The sequence below is a fragment of the Phoxinus phoxinus genome, assembly GCF_949152265.1.
Source record: "Phoxinus phoxinus genome assembly, chromosome: 11".
Lineage (NCBI taxonomy): Eukaryota > Metazoa > Chordata > Actinopteri > Cypriniformes > Leuciscidae > Phoxinus > Phoxinus phoxinus.
Window position 1 is genome coordinate 27,802,354 of NC_136886.1, and position 15,009 is coordinate 27,817,362.

The following is a 15,009-nucleotide window of genomic DNA, read 5'->3' on the forward strand; positions in this document are numbered from 1 at the left end:
CTAATCCTCAAACACTCTCAAATTCCTCCAGAGGGGCTCTTCATCACAAATCTGCTCAATTTTCTTCAAAGCTCCCTCGGACCTGTGGAAATTGGGTGGATATTTAGTGAGGACCGATCAAAACAGGCTTCAAGTGCATCACCCTCGACCCATATACCTCCCGCACACACCGCTAAAGCAGTATATGGATCTGTAAAATGCAGTTTTACAGACCGATGATAAAATGTAAAGTTTCCCACAGGCTGGGGTGTCGTGTCAATCACTGGCAATGTTTACAGACCAATTCCCTGGGTGCTGCTTATCTACTCTTGGGCCTGAGCAAAACGATATCCCCCCCTCTCTCTCTTTCGTCCTCAGTTTCAACCATGAACTCAGAAACATGAAAAAAGATTCACCCCGTCTATGTGTGACAGTGATTGTGTCCATTTAAAAAGAATGGCTGCATTTATCCTGATCATGTCTCTATTAGATTAGGGACATGTATACAGTTCAATTTGAAACTCTTTCACAGCAGGGATGCAGACATCAGAATGGGCATCAGAGGTTAATTCTGTTTTAGAATGGCAATGGCAGCATGAGGTATTCCCTTTAACAATGACTATGAAGACAACAGACGTTGCTCTCAGAAATGCAGAATAACCTTTTGTTTGTTTTTGAAAGAAGTCTCTTATGATCACTAAGGTTGTCCAACAGTAAAATTGTGAAATATTATGCCCATTTAACTGTTTTCTATCTTTATATATTTTAAAATTTAACTTTTCTCCTGATGGCAAAGCTGAATTTTCAGCATCATTACTCCAGTCTTCAGTGTCACATGATCCTTCAGAAATCATTTTTAATAAAAATGCCGATTTGGTGCTCAAGAAACATTTCTTATTATTATCAATGTTGAAAACAAAAAGCAAAGTTGCACTGCTTAATACTTTTGGGAATACCGTAATCAATTTTTGTTCATGATCTTTTGATGAATATAGCTTTAAAACATTTAAAATATGTGAACTATGATTTATTTTAAATACATTTTTAACCCTTATAAATGTCTTTACTGTCACTTTTGATTGATTTAATTCCTCCTTGTTGAATAAAAGTATTCATTTCACACACACACACACACACACACACAGTATATAACATGTATGTGTGTGTGTATATATATATATATATATATATATATATATTGCAATGTGTATTATTTCATTTTAATTTATCTATTTACGCATTTTATGCAACTTAAATTGTATAATATTCTATTTAACAGAGATGTTCACTGTACTGTACAAATCTTAAAGATACAGATATCACATTCAAATATGTTTTACATCATGGCAATGGGTATTCTAATACATAAAACTGAGAAGCAGAAAACATAAATATATTTTCTTACATGATACTGTAGCCTGTATCAAATCTGTGGACCTGATGAGTCCTTTGCTTTGAGCCCATACTTTGATGTGTATCTCCCATCAGTTCTGCGACCCAGAAGTGAAACGCAAAGTGACCTCAGCCACAGAAAGATCACACTCAATATTCTGCCATCCAGCAGTATAATATATAGCCCTGTAATAAAACTGTAAGCCATTATTTTGCAGAAATATACATGCAAAACATTATATTGTAGGCCTACATGAGATTTCTTGTGCTATTACACAATTCCACAGAACCCAATTAAAAATGCTTGCAATATTTCTCCAATTCAATTAGGTCCTTATTGTGTGTGTAATCTCAAAATATGATGTTTGCTTCAGAAGAGGCAGAAAAGCCGACTCTTTATATTCAGAGATTCTCCTTCCAGTTCTCTGCGTGAACGTGTGCTTAATTGATCTATGGAGTTTCATCGTGGGCCATCAGTCTTCAGTAGAGCCTAATTTATTATGTTTGCGTGTGTATGTGCGAGTGCATCCATGCATATGTACAGGAGTGTGTGTGAGTGTGCAAGATAAGACTCTTACTCAGACACACTGCGCCATGAATCACTGTGCTGCTATGCCGAGGATCTGAGATGTCGTTGTAATTAATGGTAATACAAGGCAGTGGAAACAGTAGCAGACCTCCGAGCTCTTTAATTAGCTGCAGTGATGAAGGAAGACACGGAGCAGAACAAGAGGCTCGCGATGGTGATGAATAGGCCGATGCTAGGAAACACCAAAAGAGCTGAGGAACCAGCGGGATCCCGTAGACTCGCTGTGTTGCTCTGTCATGCCCTAAACGGGAGAAATTGGACATGAGACCCTGGAAAAACACTCGAATCTCTGACTCAAAACAACGTGGCATTATTCATCAAATCGGTGTAGACTATAAGGCAGAGGGAATTGGGAGAGAAAAAATATGGTGGTATTTTGCTCAACGGAAGATGCACAGCTAAAGGGCAGCAGCGCCGGTGTCTTAGCATGCTCGTGTTCAGAGGCATTCGTCATTGCCAGGGTCCTACAACTTAATTAAGCTCTCAGAGCGGCCCTCATACGGGGGATGCAGTTGAATCTGAATCACCAACCGCACTGCACTGGGCCGTCCACCATCCTGCACTTCACTACATACCGAGAGAAAATGCTTTCTGGGAAATGTAGTTCTGCACTGGGGCACTATTTGGATAATTATCTAGCAAGCAAATTGTTCTATAATTGCATGTAAACATTTTAACCACAATTGCGGTCTAATTATATCATATTCATGTTACACAACAGTTAGATTCAGCCCTTGAATTTGATTGGCCAAGCGAAGTGCTGATATAACAGTCCAACAGCACATGTATTTTTTCAACATTTGCAACAGCATGTCCTTATTTGACCTATTCGTACGATCTGGTGGATTCCTATTAAAATGACTACCTGCAAAAAATCACAAAAAAATACTAAGATTGCACCAGTACTGCCAACTAAGCGACTTATAGTGACTTTTTGGACTGCTGGTTAACATGTAGGTTGCATCTCTTGAGTACTTATTTTGAATAAGTAATTACTTCATGACCACTAAAAAAGTATGTCTTATTTAGTATGAGTGTGTAGTATGAATGTAATTTGAAAATATTACATTCACCATGTTGTCATTATCATGTAACCTATACCAGCATCATTTATGTCACTTCTTCACTCATAAATCCTCTCCCGTGGCCTTATGGGATAGTAAAGTGTCCATCCATCGTACACTTCAGAATCTCGCCAGAAGAAGTATAATCCGGGTACTTTTTGTCTATACTCTATTATGAGTAGGCTACTGTGAATTCGGACATACTTCTTTTGTCACATAGCCAACTGTTTTTCGCCCACTATAGCCTAGTGAGGAAGTATGACATTTTTTAATGCAGACGTAGTCATTTGTTCCATTGTCCAATCCTGTTCCTGGAGATCTATCTACCTGCAAGGTTCTGATCCAACACACCTGTGCTGTAGATCTTAATTAGCTGGTTCAGGTGTGTTCGGTCCGGGCTGGAGCTGAACTTTGCAGGAAGGTAGATCTCCATGAACAGGATTGGGCAATATGTAAATAAGAACATATTTTTTAAGGACAGGCTATCAAATATATTAAAATACAGTAGGCTATGTGAGCACGGAGTAGAGAAAACAGATGTAGACCTAAGTACCACCAGTAGGTGGCGACATAAGAATATCTTTATGAGTGAATGTTCGAATCATTAATTCAACCGATATTTGTCCAAAACACTGATTCATTCAGGAACGAAACAGGTAGGTCTGTGCTGCTTGCAGATGTAGGTTGGACAACTAACTCTTTGACTTCAATATTTTAGTTTGTCGAACAAAAAAACACACAAAGTAACTGATAGCCTAATGTGTCTTAAATGTAAGATAGCCTACTGAATATAAATTTGTTTATTGAACTGGTATTAAAGCAACACGTTTGGTTGGTTCGATGGTTTGATCATCTGTGACCTTGTGGAATGAATCTCATTTTCGGAACAAATACCCAAGAATAATTTCATTAGCCTAATGTAAAATGGAATTTTGCAACCGACTACTACTTCACACGAATCGCAAGAAAAACTTGACGTGTAGGCTAGCCTTTTATTCATGCTTCCCCTTTGATCCAATATAAAATAACATAGGTTTATTGCTCATAACCGTATGCTTGCTAGGCTATAAGCAAGCTCAATTGGTATATTTGACATAAAATAAGACGGAAAAGTTGTGTCTATAGGCTTTCAAAATAGGCTACTCGCTCACCTTTGCTCGTCTTCGAGTGGACATTTCTCTAACCCGCCGCGAGCGCGACAGAGAAATCCATAGACAGCATGGAGAAATCAACGCATGAACATTTTGAGGTTAAATGAAGGTAAAATTTTCTTCTCCAGACTAGGCTACACCTTTTCCAAAATAATGTATTTAAAATTTAACTTTCCCATGACCGTCATTTAAGTAGTAGTCTTTGTAAAAAAAAAAGTCGAGTATCAGCAGCAGTAGCCTATCGACGTAGTCTCGCACATCATGCTCGTGTCGTGTGATATATTGCTTAATTGAGTTTTATTTTATGTGTTGTGGAATATTGTAGAAATCGTTCTATTAGACAAATAGTTACTCTCTTGCAATTAAAGAGTCATCAGTATTTTGGTCCATATGCCTAGACTGTATTTTAACCTTTATGCCTCATTATATATTTTACGACGTTGAGTGCATTAAGGGACAAAAATGTCCACTCTAAACACTGCCATAAAACAATTATATAGTTAAAAAAAATTCCACTTTCACTGAGTTAAATATTTTAACCAACATCAGTCCTGAAAATAAATACCACATATTTATTTAATTTTCAGAATTTTAACCCCTTAAATGCCATTTGTTTACATGATGCCACTGTTTTTATCGATGGAAAAAACATAAAAAAATTTAAAACAATTGTGTACTACATGCTAGGTGGATTTCTTGGGAGGGAATTATCACAGCCTGGTATATGTCCATGATTAGCAGCAACATTGATTTTTACGCATTTTTATTTTTTGTGTTATGTCAGATAAAATAAAAAAATTACACTTAGCGCATTAAGGACCAAAAATGGTCACATATTAAACACTGCCTAAAATATTATATATTATTATTATTTTCCACTTTTACGAACTTAGATCTTTTAACCAGCATCAGTCCTCATCATAACTACCAAATATTTATTTAATTTCAGGATTTTAACCCTTTAAATTCCAGTTTTGGTGACGAAACCAACAATTTGTATAAGAGGAAAAAACACAAAAATGCAATTATTTTCCATACACTAAATGCAAAGAGAAAACTTTAGCTTTGGATTATCACAGTCTTGAATATGTCAAAATCTGTAAATGCAGCAGAAATAATGTTGCCCCTAATCTTTGTGTTATGTCAGATTTAAAAAAAAAATCACACTTAGCGCGTTAAGGACCAAAAATGGTCACATATTAAACACTGCCTAAAACATTATATATTATTATTATTTTCCACTTTTACGAAGTTAGATCTTTTAACCAGCATCAGTCCTCATCATAACTACCAAATATTTATTTAATTTCAGGATTTTAACCCTTTAAATTCCAGTTTTGGTGTCGATACCATCAATTTGTATAAGAGGAAAAAACACAAAAATGCTATTATTTTCCATACACTAAATGCAAAGAGAAAACTTTAGCTTTGGATTATCACAGTCTTGAATATGTCAAAGATTAACAGCAAAATTATTTTTGGTGCATTTTTATTTTTTGTGCTATGTCAGATTTTTTCCAAAATCACACATAGCGCGTTAAGGACAAAGTTGATCCTATTTAAACCCATAAAAATAAAAACATTTGAACCCACTGTCATAATATCATAAAATCATAATTTCTATTCAAATATCCTGTCATGACCAAGCCTTGGGGTAAAATATTTACTTTTTACTGTTTTCCACCAGTTGGTTAGCCTGGCTAACGTGGAACCACATGTTAATTTTCTTGTATTTGAGGCGTGGTTTACGAATGCCCAGAGACGTTTATTGGGCGCTACGAAGGTCTATCAAATGCGCCTGTACGTAGCCCATAGCCAATCGTTTCAATTATACCAGATGACGTATGTAGAGCGACAGAAATTCGACAAGGAAGAAGACGATGGGTCATAGATTTATGTGTACACGATGGTGTTCAGCGACTATTGCCGTTTGTCCAAGACAAACATGAGGGTAGAAGGTAAATCTGCAGTGCACATGTTGATATAAACAAACTGCTTCGGTGTGTCGCATAGACGTCGTCATCGCCCTGCTGCTCCCTCCCCGTTCTGTGATTGGTCCCCTCGCTGAGGCGAAAATCTAGTCCATGGTATCCAGGCTTAGCCTGGTAATACCAAACTCTGCTACTTCGCTTTGATCATAGACAGAGTCTGGCATGGCATCATTGAAAATTGTTTTCTTTATCGCGGGGGGCGCTCATCTGAAGTATAAAATCATTGGTTAGCCGTAAGCCAATCACATAACGTTTGGTTATGACGTGTGTTATGCGCCAGCTCAGCAGCATCGAACTGCCACTATAAACACATTATAAATAATGCGAAAACGAAACCATCGAGAGAAATACCGGAGTGAACATACGGTCGTTTTCGATTTCCCCCATCTCAAACTCGGCGCTTAGCGTCTACGTCACGGCTCTCAGCCCGCCCTCTGTTCGTTGATTGGCCGGCTGTTTTCAGGCCGGAGGAAAACTGAGAGACATGTCAATGTCTCAGACTAAGTACAGAAGCAAAATGAAATTGAGCGGAAGTAAAAAGTCTGAGTCAGGCTAATCCAGGCTGCCTAGCAGCGTGAGTAAAATCGCGCTGCGTGCAAGGCATCATGGGGAAACCCAGGCTACCAGTTGGTACAATTTTTCATATAATTGACATAATGCAAACATCTGCAGTATTGAAAACATTTTCCTGATTTCTACTAGGTGACTATAACCTGTGCCTGTCTCCCTACACATCAAAATTTGCTCTAGAAAGAAAGCAAAACTACAAGATCACAATGAACATGAATTTTTATTTTTCTAAATTCTATTGCACACACACACATACACGCCTACACACACATCCTACACCACCGACACACACACACAGAGAGAGGGAGAGAGAGAGAGAGAGTATAGACAGAAAGGGTAAAATATGACCTTCAGGATATTATGATTTTTGTCACTCGCCTAAACACCATGTATTATATTTAGGCCCTACACACACACACACACACACACACACACACTTTTGTCAACGCAGACACACATTGCTCTCAGACATCCACACCAACTCAGAAACATCATTTTAGATCATTGAGCCATTAAAATGCTTCATAACACCTTCAATAGTGCCCCTAGTGGAAACCAGGAAAATAACGTGCATTTCCCCCCATAGGGAATACGTATGTAGTGACGTAATCTGGTGGAATACACTATATAATGCAAATATAATGCTTTTGCTTCAAAATGAAAGGATGTTTCAACATAAGTCATGATTCGTGTATTAATGACGGCCACGGCTTTAAACTACGTTTTAATGGGTTTCAATGGGCCATTTTTGGTCATTATGGTGCTAGGTGTTCCTATTTGATCTACACAGTGTGTGTTATACATATTATGCAACATGGGATCAAAATTTGTAAATGTATCCAAAAAGTCACAATTTTGCCAAATTACATACCATTTGCATTAAAACAGCCAAAATGGTCAAAGAAATTAAACTGAAAATGACCAAAAATGGCCTAATGCAGCATGAAGGTTAAGTGCAGGGGTATATCTGTGTATATAGACAATAGACATGAACTAAACAATAGACATGAACTAAAAGCCATGTGCGATTTAGATTTTTGCCATGTTGTAAATGTCTCACCAAATAGAAAAATGTAGTATCATGTTTGTCCAGCGACATCATAGCCTACTACAAATGTTCCTGTCTACAAACAGTGTTAAACAGTGACTGATGGTTTATATCATGTTGAAGCTGCATGCTATCTTCATTAAATGATATATGATCATTTTTGAGCACAAATTAATAGGCTTTATGAGCACTGAGCTGCAAAATGATGACAATGATGCCAGTTTACCATTTAGATTGATCTGGTGTGTCTTCATATGTGTCAGTAATGAATCCAATCGATCATGTTCAATGAATCTTTTACAAATCAAAAGAATTGATGACCTTTCGGTAAGAGCTCAATCACCATTTGCAGAGTGCTTTGTCGTTTTTTTTTGCACAGAAGACAGACAAAGTGCATTTTGGATTGCTGGATGTCTCCATTCAAAGCTAAGAAGTCCATGCCTTTAGTTCTGTACTTTCCCTGCCAGAAATGCTTATAAGATGTGCGTAATGCATCATTTCAAGAAGTTAATGCCCTATAACAGTGTCACTCTGTGTTTTGTGTGTTTCTAGGCTGAATCGGGTCATATTGTTCGTAATCTGAGCGTCGCTTACTGAATACTGATGGAGGAAGAATAATGACCTAACACAGCACAGGTAAACAGAGGGTCTGATTCCCAGTGGTCCATGTCTTATTGGAGAGGCAGTGTGAAACTGTGTTTGCTCTAGTTCTGTGAGACTTTCCATTACAATGAGGCACAGTTCAGCATAAATACAAGAATGACAGGTGTGTGTATGAAGTATTTTACATAGCTAATAGAACACATCTACCAGGATTTTTCATTTTTGTATCCCCATTTTTGAGATTTGAAGTCTGGATCTTTACCCTTTCAGTCCTACTGGTCAAAAATCTTAAATAATTAAGATTTTTTTAATGTTAAAAGAATAGGCCTATCTTGTGCTCACCAGGGATGCATTTATTTGATTAAAATATATAATTGATACAATTTGAAATAAAATTGTTTCTATTTTATTATATTTAAATATGTATTTTATTCCTGTGATGGCAAAGCTGAATTTTCAACATCATTACTCCAGTCTTCGGTGTCACATGATCCTTCAGTCGATTCTTTGATAAATATATATATATATATATATATATATATATATATATATATTAAAAACAGCATTTATTTGAAATAGAAATATTTTGTAACAACATAAAAGTCTTTAATGCATACTTGGAGAATAAAAGTGTTCATTTATTTTCATTCTTACCCCAGGAATGGTAGTGTTTCATGGTTTCCACAAAAATATTAAAAGTAAAAACTGTTTTCAAAATTAATAATAATAATAAATGTTTCTTGAGCAACAAATCAGTTTATTATTAGAATGATTTCTGAAGGATCATGTGACACTGAAGACTTTATTGCTGCTAAAAAAAACCCAGCTTTGCCATCAGAAGAAAATTTGTAATAATATTTCACAATAAAACCGTTTTTACTGTATTTTTTTACTGTAAGTGAATCCAGCCTTGGTGAGTCTCTTTTAAAAACATTAACAAAATATAAATTACTTCTATAACTTTTAACCTGTATTATATACATTCACCACTGTTCTTTATAGTTGTAAATTTTTCAACATTTGTCTGAATTTATTTTAATGAAAAAAATGTAAAAGTTAATCAGTGTTATCTTGATGATGCACAAACCAAAAGGTGTTTTGATAGAGAATATATCTTTTTAGAAACGTTTTATAGTTTTTCAAATGTCTTCGTTTGTAACTTCCTGCTAATTAAAAAATCTGATTTGTTGATAGATGAAATTATGCAAAGAGATTATTTAACTGGAAAAGCTGACAAATAATTGCCTTAAATCAAATAATCAATAAATCATCCATGGCAGGGAGAGATAAAGCAGCTGTAAAAGAAGATGTGAAAGGGTATAGATGTAGGTTATTGGGGCTATATGTCCGCCCTCACCTTTTACCTATTTCTTAACTTCAGATACCTTGTTCTTCAGAAGGACTGTCATTAGAAAGGTTATTAAATATGGTATATATTTAAGGTATACCATTAAAGGTACACTAAACACTTTGTTAGTTTGGAAAAACTACGTGTGTGGTGGTGCTGATTGATGTCATGGAACAGCAAAGGCTAATAATAATTCAAATTACTCAAGTGTATTGGTCTGGAGTAAAGTTGCCTATGTGCACATTTTTGTTGCCTAATGTGCATGTCAATGTTGGTTTAGCTAATGATAGTTTGTTTCTTAAATCTTTTTCAGTGTAGTATTTACTTACACTACTTTACTCAGCCTAATAGCCTATTGCATTTTGATTGCTCTAGACGAGATACCTTCATTGACTCACATCATTAAAGATGCAATTTAGATAATTAGCAGAACCCTCTGGTGGAAGCTAATTGAATGGTTTAATGGCCAGGCAGGTGTGGATGTATAGTCTCTGTGGGTATTCTGTGTTCTCGTGGCCACGAACAGAATCCCACCGTGCTCTTACAAGGTCCATCTGTGCTGGACAATGATTCCAATATTAAGGTGTATTGATACCGAAAACATTCATAGCATAGCAATCTACTTAAGAACAAATTGTAATGGATGGAGACAGCATAGTTTAGCATGTGATCTTATCTTTAAACATTAATAATAAAGTCTTTTTAGATGCACTTATTTGAATGGTTTGTAGAGCCACAAACTCTGCCTTCAGGGCTGAATTAGAGGCAATATAAATTTTTTTTTTACTGACAAACACTTTGATTTCACACAGTGAATTTTGTTATCTCATTGCTCACCTCCAGGTGGGATTCAAATGTCCCATGAGATTGAATGTCGTAGTCCTGGGTGAACTGATGAGTGAAAGCACAAAACACCAGGATGTCCCTTGTGAAAAAGAGTGCTTAATTGTATTGAATGTCCACTTGTACTTCATCTTAAAATTATTTGTTTTTAAATGCTATACTTGCAGATAATATAATAGGCCTGTTAAGGAAATAAAAGGCCACTTAAAGTTGGCATGTGAAACGGATGTTGCAATGATCTTTTCTTTCCCTGTTATTGTGATGTATTTATTAGTGAAAAACCTTCTCGAACAAGAACAAATGTAGGGTGGAACTTAATTTTGTCCATCTGGAATCGACCCTTCGCAGGGAGCTTGATTGACAGGTGATCTGACCAGTTATACTTCGCCATCCGCCATTTTGTCCGACAAAGTGTACTGTGTGTACTGACGCCTTTCCGCGGTTAAAACAACATTCCTTCTTATGTTCATTCATGTTTATTTGATGCTATAAATTAACTGGAAGGAAGAGATGATCGGTTCACAAGCAGCTTTAAATAAGACGACACAGCGATGTCAGACACATTAAAGAGCCACAAAACAGTATTTATTGTTTGAATTTCTTTAAAAAATTACCAAATTTGAAAGGTGAGACTTTGTTTAATATCAAAAGTAACCTGGTCTTTCCTGTCTGTCAGCGAGTTGTCAGTCTCCTCTCTGCTCCACGATGTGTTTTTCACTGCGTGAGAACATGGTGTGGCGTGAGAGAGCGGCGTAGCTTGTCGGACATAGCAACAGTAACTAAGGGGGGCGGGTCTTTGCAAACGGTCAATTGCTTGGATGGTTGTATTGCTGTTGCTGTGATCTAATGTGAGTGACAGGTTGTCCTGCCCTTGCGCAAGTAAAGGTGTCGCTGCAAGAGGGAGGGTCTTCTTTTTTTTGAAAAAGTCTTCTTTTTTGCGCACAAAAAAGTGTTCTCGCTCCTTCATAACGTTAAGGTGGAACCACTGTAGTTACATGGACTATCTTAATGATGTCTTTAAAACCTTTCTGGGCCTTGGAAGTGGTAATAACATTGTAGTCAGAAAGCTCTTAGATTTTATTTAAAAAAATATATTTGTGATCTTCAATGTGTTGTCTTAAGGGTTTGAAACGAGTTATTAATGACATAATTTTCATTTTTGGGTGGACTAACCCTTTAAGTACACTTTAATGTCACATTTAATGTTTTACTTTAAAGTATATTTTAAATTATGTTTTAATAATCATTCATCATGTACATTTATTTTGATGTGTTGACTAACCTAAGCACATGTAAATCACTTGATTATTATTATTTTATTTTATTTTAAATGATGCTACCTAATCATTACAAATATATCTAAATACATACTACTATTTCAAAAACAATAGAAGTAATTATGAAATATAAAGATTTACTTAAGTCCTTAAGTGGGACTCTTAAGTTGCAATACATAGTAGTAATATACTATTATATATTTTCTTTTATTGTAAATAACATGCAATTAAGTGTCTGAAAACTTTATAGTAAATTATTTCCTTTTTAAAAGTATATGCTAAAGTGTTCTTTTTCACTAGTGCTCTCATTTTCTGCACTGATCATTTCCTCTTTAATAATTTTGTAAGTTTTTTAGTTGTGCCACATCAAACAAATGAGCTTTTTGAGATGTTGATTTATAATTGTTTTGACTTTGCATTGATTTTAAAGCATTACAGAAAACTCTTCTCTGTACAGCATTTTGCTGGTTTAGTGTGTATTCCTTATTTTGATGTCCACTTCATATTTCATGTGCTCAGCTGTCAATATAAGCCCTGCAAAGATGTGCGCAAACCCACCCCCGTCCTGCTCCTATCAGTCACAGATAGACTCTTAGTATGTGCTCTTAGCAATCCTCTGCGTGAGTTCTGATAAGGGTCTTACTGCTTTGTAGCTGAATCAATACCGACATCAAAAGCCTCGAAGTTCACAGAATTAATTCCTGTGGTTAAGTGCCTTCAGACAGCTCAGAACTGGCTGTACAAAATTAGTATGTCTCATGTTAGACAACATGTGATGTTAAGTAATTGAAAAACTATATTTATATGCCGTAATACTACCCTCTGGAGTGTTTAGGAAAAGTGTCCTATTCATGTGGCAGCATCTATTAAAAGGTTGTCAGTGGCATCATGGGAATGTAGTCTAATCAACTTTGTTTAGATGACTGTGTTCATGTTAGTGTCTCTCTTTCTGTCTCTCAAGGGTCAACCGTTTATATGATGCAGTGAGACTGATCTATTACGGAAGATGACCTTATTACAGAACGTGACTACTTAAATTCCACTCACATTTCAAAGCTTGATTCCCCTCCATTTAATTTCTTTTAGAGTAATTAACAGCATCCACTCTGTCATATTTCATTTGAATGTATCCATGGTGATCGCACACTCACCAACCCCCATGACATAAACCTCAGGGTGGATATCTGTATATGATGGAGGAGGTGGAGTTTAGGTGGAGGGAAGATCCTTCAGTCATGATGATGGGGAGGTTGGTGCATCTAAAGTGTTGATGTACAATGTACAATGCCATTCAAATGGCAGATTTATGGGTGAAGAAGTGGGTGTGGTCATCTTACCAAGAAGATGAGATACATTTGCAGGGAGAGAAATGTTTGCACTCACTTATTTTAAATGGATAGTTCCACCATAAATGAAAATTATGTCATCATTGACATTCCAAACCTCTATATAGAACCTTAAAGGGTTCTTTCAGACACGCCATAGAACCTTTTCTGGAAAAGGTTCGGGAACCTTTTTCGGGTTCATTGGATCATTTTTTATTTTATTTTATTTTTTAAATGTTTTAAAGGGGCTATGTGCAGTTTTCAGCGGCCTCTAGCGTGATGTTTCAGATTGCAACCAATATGTTTACAAGCAAGACTTTTTTTTTTATTATGTGGAGTTTGTGTTGGAATCTGTGTTGTGCTGGGAGCAGGTCGTTTCTTAGTATTAGCAGACTCCATGTCATAAAGTTGCAGTGTCGTCGCTGTTGAGTGCAAAGTTAGTAGACGAGGCGAGAGGCTCGGGAGCGCGCATGCAGGTCTCAGTCACGTCACTGGATTTTGCGGCAAATCCGACCCGGAGCCTTCACATAGAAATAGGAATACTTGCTTTCAGAGGTAATGGCAAAACCCGCCAAGTGGATCATTTTATTGTGAGATTACAACCCCTTCATACAAAGGCAATAAAAAATGGATTCATTTTAGTAGAAAAACTACACATAGCACCTTTAATTAAACAGCTTATTTGTTAGCTCAGGTCCATTAAATAATGTTAACAGACTTTCAATTTTTAATAGTGTATTAGTAAATGTTGAAATTAACATTATCTAAGATGAATAAATGTTTTTATTATTATTATTGTTCATGTCAACTTAATAAATTCATGTCAACTTAATAAATGGAACCTTATTGGTTATCAGATTTAGAAAGTTGTTTCAACAAAATGTTAAAACCGTCAGACCATAAATCACTGAAAACTCTTTTAAATGAACTCTATTTTAGAGCTGAAAATCTAAATTCATGTGGTTTTACATAAGACTGAGCCGCAGCTCAATTATCTATGAACAACATAATAGTCATGGAAGACAACCCGACCCTTGAGTGATTTAAGCCTCTTCATCTCAGTAAGTTGCTTTCAGCATTAAATCCAGCTTTTATTTCTGCTTAATTATAGATCATTCAAACAGGGGTTAGTTCAACTGCTTGCTCATAGAAAATGATTGAAAAACAAAATGTTGTTACAAATTGCATTTTATTGTTTATTATAATATGCTCATCTTGTCCATAAGAATATGATTTGTGAATAAATGAATTCCAAATCGCATAAAATATCTCTAATTGTGGATGATTCATTTGCTTTAATCAATGAAATGGTCAATTTCTCTATCAGAATTCTGAAAGGGAGGAGGGAACGAGGATGTTGGCCTGAAGTCTCTTTCCTCAAATAATAGCAGCCCTCTGCCGTTCAATCTTTCCAGACATTTAAATTAAAGGTCACATGCAAATGACTATCTGTAAAGGCATGGCACTCACAGTATTGTGGAAAACACGAAAATTCAGCTATGAGAATGAAACAATGTTAAGGTGTTTGCAAATATGCCGTTTCCTCTTTATTGCTCCGGACATTTCATTTATAATTCTGTGATTAAGAGTTTTCCAGCATTTTTTATGGCCGGGTTAATAAAACTTATTCCATTGCAATTCAACCATCTGCAGAATTTTTTTTTTCTTCCAGGTCTCTGATTTAGACTAATGCAGTATGTGTGTATGGGATGTTGTGTGTTTTGGGATTATTACGTGTAATTCACAGATTTGATAGAGATTTCACCCACTTTAACTGTACTAACATTTAAATTAATAATTTGATTAATGCACTTACGTACATGCATGTT

The 15,009-nt window shown here is 36.0% G+C and overlaps 1 long non-coding RNA gene across 1 annotated transcript; it reads left to right on the plus strand.

Annotated features, from left to right (window-relative positions):
- The first annotated feature begins 3,588 nt into the window (after positions 1 to 3,588).
- Positions 3,589 to 10,748, plus strand: LOC307006358. The gene is made up of 3 exons (XR_013799450.1): positions 3,589 to 3,680; positions 8,337 to 8,420; positions 10,579 to 10,748. It is a non-coding gene; the product is annotated as an uncharacterized lncRNA (long non-coding RNA).
- Positions 10,749 to 15,009: the final 4,261 nt, after the last annotated feature.